The 16,616-nt window shown below is 25.6% G+C and overlaps 1 protein-coding gene across 1 annotated transcript in view; it reads right to left on the reverse strand.

The window, feature by feature from the left end:
* Positions 1–16,616, reverse strand: part of LOC122506841 (TWiK family of potassium channels protein 18-like) — a 140,114-nt gene that overhangs the window by 96,618 nt on the left and 26,880 nt on the right. The window contains exon 2 of the mRNA XM_043619202.1: positions 15,135–15,197. The gene's annotated coding sequence lies outside the window, so the exon portion shown is untranslated. The remainder of the gene's footprint in view (positions 1–15,134; positions 15,198–16,616) is intronic.

Genomic DNA, 16,616 nt, shown 5'->3' on the forward strand with positions numbered 1-16,616 from the left:
TGCAAATTTCTATCAGTTTATTAAAAATTGTATAAAAAATAATTTGAATTCTGCGATAAGTTTTGTTATTTATAATAATAATTGAAATCTTGCAAGGAATTTTATTAAAATTCTTTTTAAAGAATTGAATTACGGAGAAAAATATTATTAGTTATGAAGATAAGTAATTTCTTGCGAAGAATTTTATTCAAATTTTTTTAAATAATTGAATTTCTCAGAATTTTTTACAACTTTTTGAAAATAATTAAATTCCATTAAGAAATTTCATTAAAAAATTAAAAATAATTTAAATATAACGAAGAATTTTATTAGATTTTTCTGTGAAAATTTGTATTTTTGAAAAGAATTGAATTCTTGGGTAAATTTTTTAAAAATTTCTTAAATAATTGAATTGCTTCGAAGAATTTTATTTTTTACGACAATAATTGAATTCTTTCAAAGATTATTACAAACATTTTTGACAATAATTGTATTCCTAGAAAGAGTGTTAAATATATTTTACAAAAATAATTGTATTCTATGATTTTCTATTAAATTTTTGGTTTAAATAATTGAATTCTTTTGGAAAATTTTATTAAAATAATAGATTTTAAAAATAATTGAAATAAGGAAAATTTTTGATAATAATTGAAATTTCGCCAAGAATTTTATTAAATTTTTTTAAAATAATTAAATTTCGGACAAGAATTTTATTATTTATAAAGATAATTGAAAATTTGATGAGAATTTAAAAAATTTTTTTGAATATAATTGATTTTAAGAGAAGCAGTTTAACACTTTTGAAAATAATTGAATTTCTGTAATCAGTTGTTCTTAAAATTGCTATTTAAAATTTTAAATTCACTTTTCTAAAATTTCTAATTAAAACCTTTGAAGTTCATCTATTTATGAAGATAGTAAACGCAACACTTTTGAAATCCAATTAATTTTGAAATTTTTAAGTACAATTATTCATTAAATAAATAATTTATAAGTAATAATTTCATGATAGTTCATCAAGAATTAAGTTATTTAAAAAGAAATTATTGTCAGAAATAGAAAAAATTGAAGATTTTGTATTAGAATTCTTGTCAATTTCATAGTTTATGAGGCAAACAAAAAAGGCACAAAAATTCCGAATTTTCTGATAAATTCTAAAAATTTTATATTTTTCAGTAGTTTTAATAAAAATCCCTAACTTTTCCTTGATTTCCCTGACTAATTCTAATTTTCCTGACTTTTCCCTGAATTTCCTGATCTCCCTGACCTGTGATAACTCTGTATAATAATATATAAAAACAGTCATTAATATTTGAAGTAAAGGGAAAAAGCCAACTCATATTAAGAAGAAATAAAACTTTTCGCTATATTTGATGAGCAGATGTCAGAAACAAATGCTTAAAAGTTTCTTGCCTCTGGGATTATTTGTTTTTTGTATACACACATTTAATACTGTTTGTAAAGTTTTAAAAGAAACGTTTAAAAAAAAAAGAAAAATATAAAACAAGCTTTGTGAAAATATTGATTTTGTTCCATTTAGTTAAAAAAAAAGAAAACAGCCATTTTCTAAAATAGTGAGTAGATCATTTAGAAAAGTCATGCTAAATTATACTAGGATACGAAAATGTCACGTTCGTGGAATTGCCTCAATTATTTCTAGCACACGCCCCTTCAATTAAGAATTACTATGTATAAATTTCAGTGGAAAGAAACAGCAAATTCAAGAGAAATTGTAGAACCTTATTTTCAACGTTTTCAAACTGAAAGAGGGAAATGAAAAACTTGTTTTCCTGAGAAATCGCCGAGTTTTCTAAAAAAAAAAAATAAATTATGTAATGTACACACACTTTTTTTTTGAAAAGAAATGTTAACTTTATAATTTAATCACCTGAAAACTAGAATAATTTTTTTTCTCTCATATAAATGAGACCTACATTTGCATTAAATGGTTTTTTTGCACATTCCACATTCCACCAGTAAAGTTTAATCCTTGTTTCCTCATTTATCTCTGATGGGAGTTCTTGTAGAACCGTTTCCTTTGGATTGAACACTTCTTCATCTATGTTTTACTATTCGCCGTCGAAACACAATTCCAATTTCGTATATAGTTTCACGATTTTCTTCTCACACTTATTCGTCGGGTGAGAGATTCCTCTTTTTTTTCCCACACTATTCATTGAAAAACCATTTTAATCAATTTGTTTTAAAAGAAAAAAAATTATCTATTCTATGAAAAAAGTGTATGAATTGAAATTATTCCAAAAATCTTGTAAATTCATTATAGATATTGTTAAAAAGTGAAACCTTTCAGGATGACTAATTCAGTTAGTGTCCTATTTTTCGCCGACTATGGATAGATACGTTTTCATTCAATTTCGAGGAATTCTGTTAAAAAAAGTCCGGAGGTTTTTTTCCACCTTTTTTTTTGACGTCGTGGTGCTCATTAGGGATACAAAAAGAGAGCAGTAGTTATGTATAGTGACATTGAGAAGCAGAGGTATGAAAAGATAGTCAGAAAACCCTCCAGGCAAACGTCACTATTTCACAGAGGGCGCGAGGGCAAAGCAAACACTCCCTCAAGGGTACAGCTAAATTCAATTTTCATTTTCGACGCTCATTTAGAAAACGTTCCCACCACTTTTCCAGGGGGAATTAATTTACTTCATTTCGCATTCAAATTCACATCAGTGTACTCTACATTTACTATTTAGTTTTCAACTACTGCTTACTACTTATACTATGAAACCGCTCATTTGCACATTATGATGTAATTAATAAATTATATTACTCACATAGAAAAGAAAGTTTCTCTAAATGGAACATTTAATTTGAATATTTACAAATTTCGAATGTTTAAGAAATTAATTATTAATTATGTGGTTTTATTTACAGTATATGAATGACCACTGTATTTAACAAGTTCGAATACCAGTTCTAACCGTTATCCTCTTAAAGATTTAATTTTCAACATTACTCATTGTATTATTCAAACTTTACACTCGATAATTAATTTTTGAAAAAGTAGCAAAATGTAGCTTTCTTTTCAAACTGAAAAAAGTAGTAGAAAAGTAGCTATCGAAAAATTAAACTTGATGACAAAAGAACTCGTTTTAGACACTTTACAAAACTGACGAAAAATTCCATTTTAAATTTTATTTTTCTGACTTTTTCCTAATTTTCATCAAAAATATTTACTTCTTTCTTATCCTGCTATTAAATTGAATTCCTGCAACGAACTTTATTATTCATGAAAGAATTTAAATATTTATAAAAATAATGTAATTCTTGTGAAGAATTTTATAAAAAATTTTAAATAATTGATTTCTTTCGACTAATTTTATGCAAATACTAATTTAAATAATTGAATTCCTGAGAAATTTTCATTATTCATGAAAAGAATTGCATTCTTACGCAGATTTTAAAAAAAATTTTTTTAAATCATTGAATTCTGTTTCAAAATTTTATGAAAATAGCAGATATTTAAAAATAATTGAATTGCAAAAAGGTTTTAAAAACAATTAAATTTTACAAAGAATTCTATTAAAATTTTTGACAATAATTGAATTCTTGGGAACGATTTTATTAGAATTTTTCAAAATAATTAAATTTCCAAGAAAAAATTTATTACTTTTAAAAATAATTGAATTCTTGTGATGAATATTATTCTTTATGAAAATAATTTAATTATGCAAAGAATTTTTTTAAAATGCCTCAAAAAAATTGAATTTTCGGGAATAATTTTGTTATTTATCTTTAATAATTAAATTGTTTTGTAGAATTATATATATGTAAATAATTGAATTCTTGGGAAGAATTTTATTAAAATCTAAAAAAATAATTGAATTATTTCAAAAAAATTTAATTAAAATTGAATTAAAAATAATGGATTACCTTCGAACAATTTTATTAAAATATTTGAATTTAAGTGAATTCCTGTGACAAATTCTAATAATTTTGTAAATAATTGAATTCTTCCAAAGAATTTAAAAAAAAACATTTTTTTAAATAATTGATTTTTTCGAGGAATTGAAATTAAATTTTTAAGAATAATTAATTAATTAATTATAAATTTTTCGAGCAATTCTTGTAAAATTATATTAAAAATAATTGAATTCTTGCGAATGATTTTATTAGAGTTTTTAAAAATAATTGAATTTCCAAGAAGAAATTTATTACTTAAAAATAATAATAATAATAATAATTAATAATTAATAAATAATAATAATAATAAATAATAATAATAAATAATAATAATAAATAATAATAATAATAATAATAATAATAATAATAATAATTAATTAATAAAAAAATTAATAAAAAAATTATTATTATTATTATTATTATTATTATTATTTAATTAATTAATAATTAATAATAATAATAATTAATAATTAATAATAATTTTATTACTTAAAATAATTGAATTCTTGTGATGAAAATTGTTATATTTATGAAAATAATTGAATTATTGTGAAAAATGTTATTAAAATGTTTAAAAAGAATTGAATTGTTGTGAAAAATTTTGTTATTTTCAAAAATAATTGAATTTTTTATAAGATTTTTTTTAAACATCGTTTTAAATAATACATTTTTTTGAAATATAATAAATATACGGCATGTCTAACTAAAATTGACTTGAACTACTGATTTAAAAATAAAAAAAAATATGAAAAAGGGCTGTCTGCCTGAAATTGACTTAAACTACTGATTTACAAATGAAAAGACTGTGGAGAGTAAATGGCTGACTAAAATTTATTTAAACTACTGATTTATAAATAAAAAGACTATAGACAAGTTCTTTTGGACTAAAAATGAATTGAACTACTGATTTGTAAATAAAAAAACTAGAGAAACGGCCTGTCTGACTAAAATTTACTTGAACTACTGATTTACAAATAAAAAATATATAAAAAAGGGCTGCCTGACTGAAATTAACCTAAACTACTGATTTACAAATGAAAAGACTGTGGAGAGTAAATGTCTGACTAAAATTTACTTGAACTACTGATTTATAAATAAAAAGACTACACTGTAAAAAAAGGGAGTTAAATTTTAACTCTCCAGGGGATTCTATAAATCTCGCAACTATTGGGGAGTTAATGCCAGGGGAATTAAATAAAGAGAGTTAAATCTTCACACCCAAATGCTAACTCCCCACGGAAAAAATAACTCGCGCGGGTGTTGATGAAGGGAGTTAGTAAATTAACTCTCTTTTGGAGTTGATTTTTAACTCGAAAAATTTCACTCCCAACTCCCGAGTCCGTTAACTCCCTAAATTTTTTACAGTGTATAAACAAGTTTTTTCTAAATTAAATTCACTAGAACTACTGATTTATAAATAAAAAAAACTATAGACAAGTTTTTTCTAAAAAAAAAATTACTTGAACTACTGATTTGTAAATAAAAAAATTAGAGAAACGGTCTGTCTGACTAAAGTTGACTTGAACTACTGAGTTACAAATTAAAAATTGTAAACAAATGTATTTGAAAATTCTCAAAGAACTTTTTCAAGAACATATAAAAATAATTGATTTAAAGAAGAAGTTTAGTTACAAAATTTCAGAAAATAAGGATGAAAATAATTTTAAAAAAGTTACAGTAACAATATTGTTATAATACAAAATAATTATTTTATCACTCGGTTATCTTTAATTATTATAAAACATGAAGAAGTCGTAGACTCGGAGTGATCGATTTCTTCATGTTTTATAATTTCTCATACTTTATTGAATTTCAGAAAGTTTGAATATTCTTCAGTGTCAGGGAAAAAGTCAAAATCAGTCTGAAAAACGTATCTAATAAATACGAAATTTCTTTAGTGTTTTATTGGTCGATGACACTTGTAAAGCATATAATAGGTCAAAGTGTACAATAAATAAATATTTCTAAATAAACAAAGTACAAGTTCGAGATAAGCGATTGAATAACGATTTAAGCTCTCGAAGAAAAGTTTATGCGAGTTGTGGCAATAACTATAGGAGTCTAGTACATGAAATATTCTTTACAGTCTGCATGTAATATGTGGAGCTGGCAAGCATTCGTGGCGCCATTCAGTTTTGATAAATATCCTTCTGAAATATGACGCGAATGTTCTGCCGTTATAAGAACGCGCCAGGTGCTATATACCCTTACCCCAGAGGGTGAGCTTATCTCCATACCGATCGAGGAGACATCCCACTTGCGTATATCTCGAGAGTTCGAGATGATTACGATGGGCTAGAATTCTGCCAATTCCACCGCGACGGAATTGTGAAGTGCAAAATTATTCAAGATTTCAATAAAACGAGTTCCCCTATAGTGATATTTTAATAGATAATCAATCTCAGGTTTTCAATTTACATTTTTTTTTTCAAAACACAACACAACAATTGTCATCAATTATTTAATTATCTTTTATTCTTCGTGGGTTCTTTAATTATCCTTTTCTAAAACATTTCTTATTGAAAAATCATGAAAGCACTTTGAACAATGAGTTTTGTACAAAGTAATTATGGGAATTGAGATAATATTTTTGCTCCTGAAATCAAATAAAGAGGTGTGCATATGTTGAGAGACGCATACTTTCTAATCTCATGAGGATTATGGTTTTCTATCCAGGAGTGAAAATACGAGCAGCTTAAGTTATGGGGGTTGCGAAATGAGGTCTGAAATTTGGTGAGACGGTGAGTTGAGGGTGAGGCGCGCGGGGGTAACTAAGGAAGAAGCGGTGAACTACACCCGTTGCCACCATCTAGAACTTCTCATGTAAGGCAGGTAATATAAGACTGTGCGGAATACGTTGCGAATAATAAGGATGGCACGATGGCATCCGTTACTTCTCATATTATCCCCCTTCCCCCCACCACACCCCACCATCAACAAACTCTATCTATTCTCAAAATTCAATGTCTAAATTTACCACACTTTATTTTTCTCAAATTGATTCCTTCCTTCTATTTTTCTCCCTACATGAAATTCAATTTCATTTTTGTTTTCTTCTTCAATTGTTTTCTTCTCGACAATTCATGAATATTTCATTATTTACACATTTTGATAGTGTTGTCGAAAATTGAATTGTTTAATTTTTTTTTATTCCTCACGTTCCCTTTTACTGTATCTTTATCAATGGAGGAAAATAATATGAATTAGGAATTTAAAAAAAATTGATGTTCTGACTTATCTAAATTGATAAATTTAAATTTGATAATTTGGGAAGAGTATAAGTCGGTGAACTAAATGTTGGGAAAGAATATTTATTCTAAAAACAACCAGGGAAGAAAAACTTAACATTAATTAGGCTTCGTACTATTTACTGAAACCTACTATGAACAATTTTATTATAATTTTTCAAATTTATAAAGCATTTTAACAAAATTTTTTTAAATAATTAAATTCTGGAGAAAAATTTTATTATTTATGAAAATAATTGAATTCTTAAGAAGAATTGTATTGAAAATAATTGAATTGGTTAGGAAAATTTTATTAAAATTGCAATTTTATTAACTAAATTCTATAAAGAATTTTTTAAAGAATTTTATTTAAATTTTTCGAAATAATTGAATTGGTGCAAAGAAATTTATCAAAATTTATAAATTACCTATTGATATCTTTCGACTAATTTTATGCAAGTACTAATATTTAAATAATTGAATTCCTGAGAAATTTTTATTATTTATGAAAATAATCGAACTTTTACGAAGATTTTTACAAAAATTTTTTAAATACTTGAATTCTATTTGAAAGTTTTATGAAAATAGTAGATATTGAAAATCATTGAAATGCAAATAGTTTTTTAAAAGTAATTAAATTTTACAAAGAATTCTATTTAAATTTTTTGAAAATAATTAAATTTCGGAGAAGAATTTTATTATTTATAAAGATAATTGAAATTATGACGAGAATTTTAAAAAATTTTTGAACATAATTGAATTAAAGCGAAGTATATCACTTTTGAAAATAATTAAATTTCTGTAATCAGTTGTTCTTAAAATTCCTATTTAAAATATTAAATTCATTAAAATTTATAATATTTTTGTAAATAATTGAATTCTTCCAAACAATATTAAAAAAACATTTTTTTTAAATAATTGATTTTTTCGAAAAATTAAAATTAAATAATTGAGAATAATTATACATTTTTCAAGCAATTTTTGTTAAATTATCTTAAAAATAATTGAATTCTTGCGAATGATTTTATTAGAATTTTTAGAAATGATTGAATTTCCAAAAAGAAATTTATTACTTTAAAAAATAATTGAATTATTGTAATGATTATTGTTATATTTATGAAAATAACTAAATTATTGTGAAAATTCTTATTAAAATGATTAAAAAGAATTGAATTTTTGTGAAAAAATTTGTGATTTTTAAAAATAATTGAATTCTTTATAAGAATATTTTTAAACATTGTTTTAAATAATACATTTTTCCGAAATATAATAAATATACGGTATGTCTGACTAAAATTGTCTTGAAATACTGATTTACAAATAAAAAACTATAGAATAAGGATGTCCGACTAAAATTGACTTGAACTACTGATTTACAAATAAAAAAATATAAAAAAAGGGCTGCCTGACTTAAATTGACCTAAACTACTGATTTACAAATGAAAATATTATGGAAAGTAGATGTCTGACTGAAATTGTCCTAAACTACTGATTTATTAATGAAAAAACTGTGGAGAGTAGATGTCTGACTAAAATTGACTTGAACTACTGATATACAAATAAAAAAATATAAAAAGGACTGTTTGACTGAAATTGACTCAAACTACTGATTTACAAATGAAAAGACTGTGGAGAGTAGATGTCTGACTAAAATTGACTTGAACTACTGATTTACAAATAAAAAGATTGTGGAGAGTAGATGTCTGACTAAAATCGACTTGAACTACTGATTTACAATTAATTTAATTAATAATTAAATATTTGCTAAGAATTTTATTATAATTTTCAAATATAATTGAATTCTTGACAATAATTTTACTATTTACTCGAAAATAATTGAATTATTGTGAACAATTTTATTAAAATGTTTAAAAAGAATTGAATTTCTGTGCGAATTTCTGGTGCGAAGAAATTTGTAAAAAAAAATTGGTAAGTAATTGAATTTCTGTGAAAATTTTATTAAAACTTGGTTTAAATAATTGAATTATTTTGGAAAATTTTATTAGAATACTAGATTTTGAAAATAATTGAAATGAGGAAAATTTTCGATAATAGTTGAAATTTTGTCAAGAATTTTATTAAATTTTTTGAAAATAATTAGATTTCGGAGAAGAATTTTATTATTTATAAAGATAATTGAAATTTTGACGAGAAATTTTAAAAATTTTTGTACATAATTGAATTTAAGCGAAGAAGTTCATTAATTTTAAAAATAATTGAATTTCTGATATCAGTTGTTCTTAAAATCCCTATTTAAAAATTTAAATTCATTAAAAATTGATATTTTCTAAAATTTCAAATTGAAAACTTTGATGTTTACCTATTTATGAAGATTGTGAACGCAACTTTTTTGAAATCCAATAAATTTTGAAATTTTTATGTAAAATTATTTACTAAATAATTTATAAGTAATAATTTTATGACAGTTCTTTAAGAATTAAGTTATTTAAAAAGAAATTATTGTCAGAAATAGAAAAAAATTGAAGATTTTGTATTAGAATTCTTGTCAATTTCACAGTTTATGAGGCAAACAAAAAAGACACAAAAATTTAGAATTTTCTTATAAATGTCAGTAGTTTGACTTTTGAAGTAAATCGTCATCGACAATGCTTAACGGTCAGGATCGCCAGAAGGATTTGATTCTTTCTCCAACTACCCAATTATGAAGAAGCAGAAAAAAGTGAAGAGAAGTTTAAACCGAACAAAAGGGCATTAACAAATTAGTTGTCAATGTAGAAAGGATGGTTGAAGGGTGCAAAATTTGGACCAACGCCAAGAAGCTGAAGAAGATGATAACAGATTGTATGACCTATGCTTCCATGTAAGGTTTTAGATAGTAATATGTGTGAATAGGAAGTGGCACACAAGTTGCCAAATAACCTTACTTATCCTGCGAAACTCACATGCCGAACTGTTAGGTCTGCGGACCACAGGATGGTGGCTATCTGCGTGTGGGATTATGGGTTGGAATAGTTAATTAAGTTTCTGGCGGTCCTCGGAGAGAAGTGTGGTCACTAGTGAATCATCTAGATTTGCAAATGTACGTTCGATATCCATATGCACATAATGTGCAAATATCACAATTCTATATCCTTAATTTTCACCAACTACCATTATTTGCAACATAGAAGTTCTAATACTATAAATTTACTATTCAAAAAATAAATACACAAAATACTTTAGAAACACAGTTGTGTTTCTAACATTTTTCTACTTCTCCCAAAAATTACTATCTTCACTCAAAAAAATACAGATAAAAATTCCTTATTCATATAAATTCGAAAGAAGTTCACGGAAATCTTCAAAACCACAAAGAAAAAAACGCGACACTTTGAATAGATATCACCGAGCTTTGGGATTCTTACCAAGAAACGCAAGTGAATGACCTAAACTAGAATCGTGTGAATACGTGAGGTGACAGCACGATTTCAACCAATCTGAACGAAAAATTTTTTTATCAAAAAAGATTCATGCTTTATGTACGGGAAAATAAAGATTGAAAAACTTTTTCGTCACCCATTGAACGAGATTATAAATCCATTAAAGTTTAATAGAAAAATTAATAAATGAAATTTTAAAATCCAATTATTTTTAATTATATCAATTAATTGCATTTTGTACAAGTGAGACTGCACTTTTTTTTTGTTAAAATTCTTGAACCATGAATTGTGCTTTATATTCTGTCCAATACTACTATTCTGGTTATATTTCAGTGGGTAGGGGAAACTCAACGTTAAGCGACTGTAATTAAGAGGAATCAAGTATGCAACGTGTACGTCGGACGTTGGATTACCGTTTTCAGAAACGCCTGAAATACTCGGATAAAGGAAAAGGTGGAATGAGGGGGATACTTTCAAATATCACTCCTATCAATATAGAATTATGTGCTCTTTTTAAAAATTCACTAATTCCACAATATTTCAACTATATATTCTTTCTCATTTTTAGAAAAAAAAAAACTCATCCATATTTCTGCAAATGATATAAAGAAGCAAAACGTATATCAATTTATTTCAATTTATACGCTCCGTTTCATGAAATTAATTAATTTCTTTTCAAAAACAAAAATTAAAAATAAAAGAGAAACAAAACAATCTTTGAATTTAAAACCATTCATATGTGTCATTTAGAGTGTAATGTAATCGGAATTTCTGATTAATTTTCATTTAAGCAAAATGCAAATAATTCAATAAACTTTGTCAATTATTTGAGAGAATGATCGCGACGAACAAGACCCCCCACACTGTAACGGGCGTAGCAATTTCCGACACCCTTAACTCTCGTCCCCGTGATTTCCTTTGAATTAATATCGAGCAATTTCACACAAGATCAACTTCAGATGTTGTCATATTACAGAGGAAGTAATCGGATTTTAGAAGACAGAGCTTCCAGTATAAATTAACCAAGAAACGATAAAGTAATAACGGGAAAAATTAACATAAAATAAAATTCAAAGAAATTGATGAAAATTTTAATGATGTAAACAATTTTCTTTTTTTGAGTATTATTTGCAGATTTTTATAAGTTTCATTCGGTGCGGGAAACTTGAAAGTAGAGAACGAAGCTTAAAGGAAGGTGATTTTATTTTCTTGTTATTTAGTCTTTCGCCCATTAGGAAAATGGTTGAGAGGAAAAGAGGGAGGGAGAGAGAGATTATTTGACCAAGGAGAAAACTTTTTAACTTTTCCTTCAAACAAATAATTCAACATAGATTGGTTTGTTTTTCAAGTTGTTTTTGGAAAATTAACAGCATGTTCAATATTTACCAGAAATAATTGTCTTAAACAATAATAATTAGAAATTTTAATTTCTCTATCTTTCTAAAATTTGATTTGAAAATACATTTCGATTTTTGAAGAAACCAGATTTGCACTCGATAATTAATTTTTAAAAAAATGCAAAAAGGACTTTTCAAACTAAAAAAAAGTAGTAAAAAAGTAGCTGTCGAAAAATTAAACTTGACGACTAAAATAAACTCGTTTTAGAAACTTCACAAAACTGACGAAAAATTCCATTACATATTTTTGATTTTCCTGACTTTTTCTTAATTTTTATCAAAAATATTTACTTCTTTCCTATCCTGCTAATAAATTGAATTTCTGCAACAAATTTTATTATTTATGAAAGAATTTAAATATTTATAAAAATAATTTAATTCTTGCAAAGAATTTTATAAAAACTTATAAACAATTGATTTCTTACGACTAATTTTATGCAAATACTAATTTAAATAATTGAATTCCTGAGAAATTTTTATTGTTCATGAAAATAATTAAGCTTTTACGAAGATTTTTACAAAAATTTTTTAAATAATTGAATTCTATTTGAAAATTTTATGAAAATAGTAGATATTGAATAGCATTGAATTGCGAAAAGTTCTTAAAAATAATTAAATTTTACCAAGAGTTCTATTAAAATTTTTGACAATAATTGAATACTTGGGAACGATTTTATTAAAATTTTTCAAAATAATTGAATTTCCCAGAAAAAATTAATTACTTTTATAAAAATAATTGAATTCTTGTGGTGAATATTGTTATTTATGAAAATAATTGAATTTTGCAAAGAATTTTATTAAAATGCCTCAAAATAATTGAATTTTTGGGAATAATTTTGTTAATTTGTGGACATCATTGAATTGTTTCGAAAAATTATTTATGTAAATAATTGAATTCTTGTGAAGAATTTTATTAAAGTCGAAAAGAATAATTGTACTATTTCAAAACAATTTAATTAAAATGGTATTTAAAATAAATGATTTCTTTCGAACAATTTTATTAAAATATATGATATTAATTGAATTTCTGTGAAAAATTCTAATAATTTTGTAAATAATTGAATTCTTTCGAAGAATTATATAACAACATTTTTTTAAATAATTACATTTTTCGAGGAATTGAAATTAAATTTTTAAGAATTTTTTTCGAGCAATTCTTGTAAAATTATATAAAAAGTAATTGAAATCCTGCGATAAATGTTATTATTTATAAAAATAATTTAATTATTGCGAAAAATGTTAGTAAAATGTTTAAAAAGAATAGAATTTGTGTAAAAAATTTTGTTATTTTTAAAAATAATTGAATTTTTTATAAGAATTTTTAGTCTGTCTGACTAAAATTGACTAGAACTACTGATTTACAAATAAAAAAATTATAGAATAGAGCTGTCCGACAAAAATTGACTTGAACTACTGATTTACAATTAAAAACCTATAGAATAGGCATGTCTGACTAAAATTGACTTGAACTACTGATTTACAAATAAAAAAGGGTCGTCTGACTAAAATTGACTTAAACTACTGATTTACAAATGAAAAGACTGTGGAGAGTAGATGTCTGACTAATATTGACTTGAACTACTGATTTACAAATAAAAAAGGGTCGTCTGACTGAAATTGACTTAAACTACTGATTTACAAATGAAAAGACTGTGGAGAGTAGATGTCTGACTAATATTGACTTGAACTACTGATTTACAATTAATTCAATTAATAATTAAATAGTTGCTAAGAATTTTATTATAATTTTCAAATATAATTGAATTCCTGACAAGAATTTTACTATTTACTCGAAAATAATTGAATTATTGTGAAAAGTTTTATTAAAATGTTTAAAAAGAATTGAATTTCTGAGAAGAATTTTATTATTTATGAAAATAATGGAATTCTTTATAAGAATTTTTTTAAACATTGTTTCAAATAATATATTTTTTCGAAATATAATAAATATACTGTCTGTCTGACTAAAATTGACTTGAATTACTGATTTGCAAATAAAAAAAATATAAAAAAGGAAAGCCTGATTGAAATTGACTTATATACTACTACTGATTTACAAATGAAAAAACTGTGGAGAGTAGATGTCTGACTAAAATTAATTTGAACTACTGATTTCCGAATATTTTTTGAAAATAATTGAATCTTTTTAAAGAATTTGATTATAATTTTTAAGAATAGTTTTTTGATTTCTAGTATTAGCGAAGTTAAAGTAGTGGAAATTGTAAAAAAACAGAAATAGTAGTTTTTAGTGGCTGAAATATAAAAAAGTACCCAAATAGTAATATAAAGTATAAAAAGTAGTAAGTAGTAGGTTTTAGTAGTTAAGTGCAAAGCCTGATGAATCTAATATTACTTTCAGTCCAAATGAGAATGAGCAGCTTTTTTATTTGAAATATAAAAAAGTACCCAAATAGTAATATAAAGTATAAAAAGTAGTAAGTAGTAGGTTTTAGTAGTTAAGTGCAAAGCCTGATGAATCTAATATTACTTTCAGTCCAAATGAGAATGAGCAGCAGTGAAGCGATGCGATGTCTGACCTAAGATCGATATACTTCACTTAAATCCTAATGCGTCGTGTTCTTTATACGCGTACCTACAACTTTCATAACCGTTACATCTTTAAGGTTGCGGCTTAAAGAAACTTTTATTTATTTAAAAATAAATTTTGTTGTGCATTTTTTTGTGTGTATGTGTGTGTGTGTGTGTGTTATTATTCGACTTATGACTTTCAGAACTTATGGCGGCACAAGGGTTTCGCTCCAACGAAACTCATCAGCTCGTGGGAAGCCATTTGGACCGACAATCGAGCGTGCTCTCGAGAGTTAGAAGGCACTTTGGAAGAAATGCTATCCAGAAGTTTTTCCAGACTTTTATCGATATAGATGACTGAAAGTCTGGCTGTAGTACATTTCCCGAGAATTTCGATCAAATTAGAAAGTTCTAATTGACACGTGTCGAAGTTTATTTTCAATATACATCCAAGTGAGAGAAAAACTACGTTTCTGCGCCGCATTACATGTACCCTCAACATAAAAAGGGATTAAACAGATAATACTCCTTGAAACAAATGTCGAACTTTTGTCCTGCATTTGTTAGAACTTATTTCATTTTTTCCTACGTTTTAACATTCGAGTAATTTATTTATTGTCAAGGAAATATTTCTTTACCATTGTGGGAATAAATTATTGCAAAGGTACTTCAAATAATTATAATCAAATTTAGAATCTTACCTTGATTTCCTCCATTTTTGCCTTTTAGGAAAACAACTTCGTCAAAAGGACACAGATCCAGATCTGTAAATAAAAAAATTAACAATTAGTTTACATTTGTCAAAGAAGTTGTTTTTGTATTAATGTGTTATTATACTCTATAGAGAGTAATAGAGAATGAAATATTTGGGAAATATTTGAAAATCCCACGCCCACAGACTCGTAATTCTTTGTTACTATTACGAAAGTCGAAAATGCACACAAAATGTGTTTGCGGTAAGAGAAATGTTTTATTAAGGATCTTACACACGTTACCTTATCCGTGTGTGCATGCGATATAAAGCCTGGTATTAAGGTTCAAAGTAATCTTTTGAGCCTCAAGCATTCAGGATCCAACTAAGTCTAATTTATTCGGATTTACATTTTGTATTCGTCTATTTTGAAGAATTTTTAAAGAATTCTAAAAAGCCCCGTTTCACAAAGACTCAAAATTCAAGTATTAAACAACTCAATTTAAATCGACTAATTTCATTTTCGTACGACAACTTTGCTTGACCTGTTTGCAAACTATTTACTCAATGATGAACCTTGTACTTGCAAATAGAAGCATCCTTTGATTCTGCGGTATGTCACTCGACTCAACATTCATGATAAATTAGTATTTACAGCATTCCTCAAAGTAATTAAATTTACTTCTAAATTATTTATAGCGTAGCCTTTATGCAATTTGTCCGGAAAATACGTTTCTTAAGTTAAATAAAATCCAAAAGCACTGAAAAGTTTCCCCTCCTATTTGTAGGATTATTGTCGTTGTAAATATCATATTTCTCTAAAAATCCAAATGTTGTCATTGTATAATTTTCGAATCAAAAAGAACGAAAGAAATGTTATAAAGAATTTTGCGACATGAATTCTGTTATTTTTACAGAGGACACGATGATATCGCTGGATTTAATCGTTTGTGAGGAGGAGGAGGGGAAGTTTGAAAACGTAGTAGAAACACAAGTTACGAAAATCACTTCCAATGGTCTCGATTTTGAAACTATCATTGCAATATCTAGAAAAGCATAAAGTTTATCGAGTGTAATGTTGAATCATTCATGAAAGGCAGTTCTTCACTTGTTTTCTGTTGACACTTATCTATCCAGACAACTAACAAATCGAGAAAAACTTCTTGATTTCAAGGAATTAAAGAAGCTTGAACCAATTTTCGAAATCTTTACTTAATAACTTCTATCCTATCACTAATTTATAAAAGGAGATGGAAAAAATCCAATATAAGAAAATATAAAAATCTACTAGTACTCTGAAGTTAACGAATAAATGAGGAAAGAGATTATTCGTTTGCAGGTGGAAGATTAAAGGAGTAAATGCAGTGAGGCAAAGATAAAAGAATAAAAAGATATATCGTTTCAAAGTAAACGAGTATTCTCTCATCACTTCTGATCTTTATAAATTAAAAACCTTCAAAGGGAGCACGAAATCATTCACTAAGTTAGCAGG

The sequence above is a fragment of the Leptopilina heterotoma genome, unplaced genomic scaffold, assembly GCF_015476425.1.
Source record: "Leptopilina heterotoma isolate Lh14 unplaced genomic scaffold, ASM1547642v1 Lhet_44, whole genome shotgun sequence".
Taxonomy (NCBI): Eukaryota; Metazoa; Arthropoda; class Insecta; order Hymenoptera; family Figitidae; genus Leptopilina; species Leptopilina heterotoma.